General features: G+C 42.0%; 1 long non-coding RNA gene across 1 annotated transcript in view; it reads right to left on the bottom strand.

Moving 5' to 3' along the window:
* Positions 1-178: 178 nt before the first annotated feature.
* The window catches only part of LOC123521468, a 109,766-nt gene continuing 102,516 nt past the window's right edge, over positions 179-7,428 (bottom strand). Inside the window, exon 3 of the long non-coding RNA XR_006679909.1 lies at positions 179-1,007. This is a non-coding gene — a long non-coding RNA (uncharacterized LOC123521468). The remainder of the gene's footprint in view (positions 1,008-7,428) is intronic.

Genomic DNA, 7,428 nt, shown 5'->3' on the forward strand with positions numbered 1-7,428 from the left:
GATATTAAATAAGAGTGGGGACAAGGGGCATCCTTGTCTGGTCCCCTTTTTCAGTGGGATTGTGTTAGTCAGGCCATTGATATTCTCCATCTGTGGACTCTGTGATGTCATCTTAAACCTTTTTGTTGAGAGTTTTCTACTTTCATTTCTCATTAGTGTGTTGTGTATGTGTATGTGTATCATTCTTGGCTTCTTTCCATCCTTAAGCCAATGCTATCTTGGGGTCTGTTTTCTCTTTGTTGCCCACAAACTGTGTTATATTTATTGTGTGGGTATTAATTTTCAATAAATTTGAAAAGAATATAAAGTATCATTTGGTTCTTTTTCAAATCTTGTTTTGTCATTTTTGATACCTCTTATTGTTGACTCATTTTAGTGATTCCAACTTCAGTTGTTTCGATGACATATTTGTATTTGGTATTCTCTCTCTGAAACATTCTGATAAATCAGCCCTAGAACACCTAACTTTGTTGTTCCTTTTTCCTCCTGGCTCTTGTCTATCGGGGGTTGTTTGGTTAGTGTGATCTCAGATTGGAAGTTTATATTGACATTACCTTAACAGATCATATTCTTAGAAAACTCTGTGATCTAGTCTGAGGATGCTGTCTTTAGATAGAATTCGGATTACTTTTGCAGGGACTCAGTCAAAGGTATCTCTCACTGAGCTAAGAGAGCATCAACTTCCTCCCGAGATATCAGACTTAACAACGGGTCTCATCTCCAACCTCCCCACCTTATCTTCTGCCCCTTGTCAGCCCAGCGCGGCTCTGCCCTCAAGAATTCTCATGGACTCTTTCTATTCAGACCGCTCCAGTGCCCACCACAAAACTGTTCTGTGGCTTACCCATTTCCCCAGCACTCAGGTTTCCTTCCTTCCCGCAAGTTCAGTTACATGACTTCCAGTCTGGGACATGCAGAACCGACTTCTTCTATAGCAAGGGGGATCCTCAATGAAGCTGGTGTTCTGCTGGAAAGGGATGTTGCCTCTTAGTTTTCTTCATTAGAATCTCAAAGGAAAAAAAGAAAGAAAGTCTGAAAGGTGAAATGATAGGTCTAGCTTGGGCACTAAAATAGACATGGTAATGCATTTCCTGTCCTCTGCACGGAGGATCTTTTTCCAAATCCGATTATGGGTAGCAAAGCTAAGTGCTTGTTGTGTGTGTGTGTGTGTGTGTGTGTGTGTGTACTTTATGTGTATACTTTTACATATATCCATTTTGTGCTGAGGCTGAGGAGAGAAATGTTATGGGGAAGAAATTGCAAAACAGCCCTACAGAGAACAACTGAATCATGTAAAAATCCAGAATCATATTTGACCCAACTAAAATAACTTAAAAAGAGGGCAGCTGTGACTCTCCATTAATTATCAGGGTTTTATTGCTTTTTTTTTTTTTGGTTGTTGTTGTTCCTGAATTGTACTCAAACTATATTTTATGTATCCTGAGGAATTAATTTCTCATCACTTTAATTACTTGGATATTGAACAGTCTGTTTGGGAATGTAATAGACTACTTAAACTGACAGCTCACCCACAGGGTTTTTGAGGCGGATAGCGGTAGAGAGCTGTGTCTAATTCAAGATTCCAGTTCCTGTCTCTCTTCACATAAGAAATGGTCTAAAAAGTGCACTGGCTGTTTTAATTAGCATGCAAGCGGAGTCTTACATCCAAAGGCAAACCTAATAATTTAATTGCGTCTAATGCAAGGTGATAAAAGAAGAAAATTTCGGGAGAGTATGAGGTCGAACACTATCATCTGAATTATTGGCAATATGAATATTATCGTTTATTAAGCACCCGCCAAGGGCTAGGCGCAGAGACAACCTTTCTCTTTCTCTGCTAAGCGCATTGCCACAGCAGAGGATGGCAGGAGTTTATTGTTCTGGGTAGTGATCCTGGTCTGAATTCCGAATAAAACTGCCCCGTGCGAGCCCCTGCTCCTCGAATGCTAACTTCCTAACCTGGGGGGACTACACGAACATAGCACCTCCGATTTGTTTTCGTAATTTTCTTTTCATTTGTTCTTTCTTTCGTAGTTTGGAGGATATAGGGAGCCTGCTCAAGGGCGTTGCTTTGGCTACCCAATCAGAAAAAAGAAATTAAGGGAATACCTCGTTCTGTCCTATTTTCCTGAATGAACCTGACTGGACTCACAGAAGATGGAATTCTTCCTGGTTGCAATCTGCATTCCATATAAACCTTATCTGGTGGGTTTCCTGGCTTGGGAACCACGGGTCGCTAATGACAAGAACCAAATCCAAATCCCAGCAAGCCTCCTTGGGCTTTGAACTCAACTTTGGGATGTGAGAGGACCTGGCAAAATGGAAATACCTTCCCTGACATTTTTGCCCATGTTTTCTAAATTCACTTTCAGATAAGGGCAGCGAGTTTGCTAGAGTGGGAAGTGCTGACAGAGTGTAGTCTACTACAAAATTCTTCCTGGTACTCTAATTATCCTTCCCTTCTCTCCTTCAGTATCACATGTAGCCATGTGTAGAATCATAAAATAATTATGCAGTGTACAAGCTTTCTGGGAGCATGTACCACTGTTTTCCTAATTCTTTATCTCTCCCATTGATCGTGGCGTGTGTGCATTGATCCAAGTCGGCCATCTGGTTAGGCAAGATAAGCATGCTAGTGTCTTTGCACTGCACTGTCACTCAGGGAGGGGGCACATTTTGGCTGTAGGGAATTACGGGGGCAGGATTAGCCCTCTTCCTATGAGGAAACGGAATTTTAAATGCAATGTTGCAGCTGCATGGACCATGTTGCTAACTTCTGGGGTTTTTTGCCACGAGCTGGGTAGATTTTCTTCTTCTTCTTCTTGTTCATTTGTCTCTAAAGGTATAGGGATGCCTTGTATGAAATAGGAGAGGTGGGGGCATTCGGCGAGAAGATTCATTTTTAGCACATGTTAGACTTGTAAGGCATGGATACATTACAGGGAATCCAAATGGCAACATGACTGTCAATCGACTACAAAAGGCTGCTGGGTAAAAAGCATTTTCAATGGAAACTCGTGGCCTCCCCCTACCCCCCTAATAAAATTATTTTAAAGCAGAAAAAATATTTTTATTCATCTGTGCAAAAGAAAAAAGAGAGAAGGGGGAATTGTGCGTGTATCATAGCAGAAGGAATTACAGCAAGAAGCCCAGTGCTGGGCTGTGGGGCATCCTCTCTGTTTATCTCTCTCTTTCACGTATTAAAATTAATGATTGGCCCAAGTTGATGATCACTCAGACAGACTGAATGTGCTGTTTAATTCAGAGACTTTTTTTCTTTCCTTTCCAGCTTTGTTAGCCACTGTTGTTTTTAAAATTTGATTGCAGCCATTGTTGTCTCATATTCTGCAAATGTGTGGAAGACTCAAAAGCTTTTCCTCTAAAATTGAACAATTCTGTCAAAAAAGATTAGTTCTATTTTGTCTGCTGGGTGCTGACTATTCATGAATGTAAAGAGAGAGGGCTTGGGTGTCATACTAAGTCGCTAAGGTGGCTGCATTTCGGCTATTGACGCGAGGGTACCAAACGGAGGTCTACAAAAGAGCAGCCAGAAGGAGAGGGCAGACACGGCCTGCCATGTGTCTGGGCTATACCTTCTTTAGCTGCCCATTTATGTCTTTTGTTGCCAGAACTTTTATTGTCATAGAGTTGAAAAAAAATGTTAGACACAAGCTTCAGGCAGCACCAAGCAGAAAAAGGGATTAGCATATCACTAGGATCATCTTACACTGAACCAAATTCTTTTCAGGATGTATAATTAGCGAATACAGTCTTTTTTTTTTTTTTCTTTTTTTGAGCAGCCTATGTACAGGAAAAAAAGAAAGAAGGAAAAACAACAACATATGAGCTCAGATCTCTGGCTAGCATATTAGACGAAATAAAAGACGCTTGCCAATTTCAGAGTGATATATACATATTAACCATTTCTTCCCAGAACCTTTGCAATTCCCTCAAGAAACGTCTGGCTGAATGGGAAAACTTTATGAATCCCTGCTATTGTCTCAGGTTTTTGTAAGAAGGAAATGCTGTGTGGTTGAACACATTCAAAATTTTAGACCCATTAAATCAGATTCGGGATTAAACGAATGTGGAAGAACTTTTCTGCAGGCGGGTGGAGAGCGGGGCGGGGCTGGGGGCCCGGGAGGGAGGGACTGAAAGGAACTGTACGCTTTCCCTCGGTGACGTTTTACTCTGGGGGGGGGGGGGGGGGGGGGGGGGAGGGAGCTGGCAGTAATTAAAACATGGCATTGGGAAACTGAAGACAGGAAACTGTACCTTTTGGATCGAGTCGTAAATACTTCTGCGAGGCTCGGTCAAAGCTGCCTACAACTCCGTCTAACTTGTATATGCTGTTGGGTGTTTTTATCTGGGATTAGTCAGATGGAAGTTTTGGATGGCTTTCTTTTTATTCTCCCTCTCTCTTTTCCCCCTACAGTTGTGCATTTAAACAGTTTTACATACAACACAAGGTAAGAGCAGATGGATTCAAGTTGGAGTGGATGGATCTCTATTTCCATTTCCCAATAGATAGGCTTTTAGAGATGCCGGGGTAGAGCAGAGAGAGGAAGACTAACCTTTCTTTCCCAAGCCCCCAAGCCCAAAAATAGATCGTTAAGAATTAACAACATAATAATAATAAAACAAGAATTAACAACATAATCATAAGGAGTAAAGGTTCTTACCTGTGTGGAGCTCAGTTGACAATGCTTGAGGTGGCTGTTATTTTTGTGTAGCAAATCGCGGGTGTGTCACTTTAGGTTTGTCAGGATTCTTTATTCATTTTTAATATTTATTGTCAGTTCTCACTCTCCTGTGGATTGCCTCACCCTGCCCTGCTTTCCTCCTACCCCATACAAACCTTTCACAGAAGCATCTACCCTAGCCTGCATGCTGGCTCAACTTCATTTCATATAGCCTAAGGATGCTCTGAGTCTATCTTCGTGGCAGCAGTTTAAAACAAGAAAAGCTAAATGTAACTAGTAACGATGGCACGGATGCGTGGATTCCAAGGAAACGGTCATCTTAAGGTTCACATCCCTTAGGAGACCGGGGAATATTCACTGAGCTTACTCTGGGAATTAGAAACCCCAGTTCTGGCCCTTTATTTTCTTTTGTCTCTGGTTTAGAATTTTGGTCAAATCTTTCTCCCTCTCTTGGGTAGAAACAAAACAGAAAGTCCAAGCGTGGACCTGGGGCCTGCAGAGAACTTTCTGTTGTCTTCGTTTAGGAAAATCACTTGAGTTTGCATCCATGTGTTCCCAAGGACGACTGCAGGGTTCGAAGCTTGACAGGGAAGAAAGAAGAAGACGACATTGGACGACTTAACAAGCATGAGTCAGCTAGATCACTCTTAATTATTTTATTATAGTAGCCATAAGGGGAATTTCACTTTTTGCCACTTCAGCATTTGTGATTTTTAGCCTTTGTCATCACTGTGTTCTTCTCAGCCACGACTCAGTGCCAGCAAGAAGTTAGCCACGTGTGTCCTTGCTTGTGATTTAAGACAATTTGAAGTCACTAGCGCAGCTGCTCTGGTGGCAGAGTGGTTACACATCAGGCTGCTAACAGCAAGGTCAGCAATTCGAAACCACGAGCTGCTCCGAGGAAGAGATGGGGCTTTCTACTCTCCTAAAGAGTTACGGTCGGCAGTTCTACCCTGTCCTACGAGGCTTATCCGCCATGAGTCAGGATCGACTCGGTGCAGTGAGTTTAATTATTTTTTAAAATAATGTTAGTTTGGAGCACATCTGCTGATTTTCTAAGAACAAAGCTTTATCAAATGTGTGGTTTGGTTTCACCCAATCATGGCTATTTAGCTATTCAAGCCAATTTTTTTTGTCTTCTCCCTGAAGGAGTCCTGGAGGCAGAGTGGATCTGAGCAAAGTCACAGTGTGAACCCAGCGGCCACTCTGCGGCAATCCTGAGGCTGCCTGCTCCTGGAAAGAGTTACAGCCTCGGAAACCGTGGGGACATCTCTGCTCTGTTCGGCAGCGTGACTGTGAGTTGGAATCAATGCGATGGCAGAGAGTCTGGGTTTGGGTTTAAGTGTGCTCTCATTTTCTGTGCCTGTGTACACGTGCGCAGGTCAGAGTTGGCCTTGCTTGTCAGGAGATAAGACCTCAGAAACCTGGTCCTTCTCAGTCCTAGACTAGACAGTAAAAGGGACAATAAGGAAATGATGTTTCAACCTAGGATACACATGGTTGATTTCAGAGTCATCAATGTCCGGCAAACACAGAAGACCATTCCTGCTTAACCTTAAGTGGGTTCTGGAATTTGGGGGAGTCCTTGAGGACAATGACATTGAGCTCTGGACAGCTTCCCATGAACACATGTTCTAGACTCCGGTGCAATGGTTAAGGACACTGCTCATCAGAAAGCTGGTGGTTTAAATCTACCCAGCCTCTCCAAGACCTGGGGATCGGAGTCTGTCAAGATCACAGCCTAAAATTCCCACTGTCACACTGGGCTTTTGACTAGGAATGAGAAAAGCAACTCGATGACATCCAACAACAAAAATCTTATCTGAGCTCAAGACATTCTTATTCTCATTTCAGAAAGGGAAACTGAGTTTCAGAAAGGGAACAAAATTTGTCCAGGGTCACATAGCTAAGTAGTGGTAGAACTTGATTACCTATGCACTACTGGTGTCATAGGGGGTTGAGGCTGCTAACCTCAATGTCAGTAGTTTGAATCCACCAGTTGCTCTAAGAGAGAAAGATGAGACTTTCTACTTCCATAAAGATTGGTGGACCTTGGAAACCCACAGGGCAGTTCTACTTGATGACAGTGGGTTTAATGACTGTTTTACAGGTTTTTCATCTATTGTGTCATGTATTCTCCATACTCTTTTGACATATGTGCTATTAGCATACTACTTTTTCCTATATCATACAACCAGTATTAAGGATAGTTTTGCAATCATCACCACAATCACTTTCAGAACATTTTCTTCTTTCTTGTACTTATTGTTGTTAACTCTCCATTTTCCCCCAACCTCCCCTGCCATGTCCCTAGGTAATTGTTAATCCAGTTACATTACCAAAAAATAAAACAGACAATAACAATAACCAACAACAATGACAAAATGGAGGGAAACCTCAATAGAAAGCAGAAAATATGAGAAACTGAAAGAACTTTAAAATAGGTCAAAAGGGAGATCAAATAATAAGATTTTACATATTCACCTAACTACATTTACCATAATTGACCTTACAATGCTCTCTGTCTGACTATGGTCAGAGGGAATTCACCAGAGGCTTCATCCATGTAGGGATCTTGCAAATGGATTCTGGCTTCCAACATTAACCATAGCCTTCTGCAAACTGGGAATTCAGAATTTCAGCTCTGATTCCATTCCCTTCTCCAGATTTGGATTTTATAATTAGAATCCCTGGATCACACAGGCTGGAATGCTTTTTTTTTTTT

Source organism: Echinops telfairi, unplaced genomic scaffold (genome assembly GCF_000313985.2).
Source record: "Echinops telfairi isolate 266 unplaced genomic scaffold, ASM31398v2 ScPeMD7_18;HRSCAF=68, whole genome shotgun sequence".
In the NCBI taxonomy this organism is placed as follows: Eukaryota; Metazoa; Chordata; class Mammalia; order Afrosoricida; family Tenrecidae; genus Echinops; species Echinops telfairi.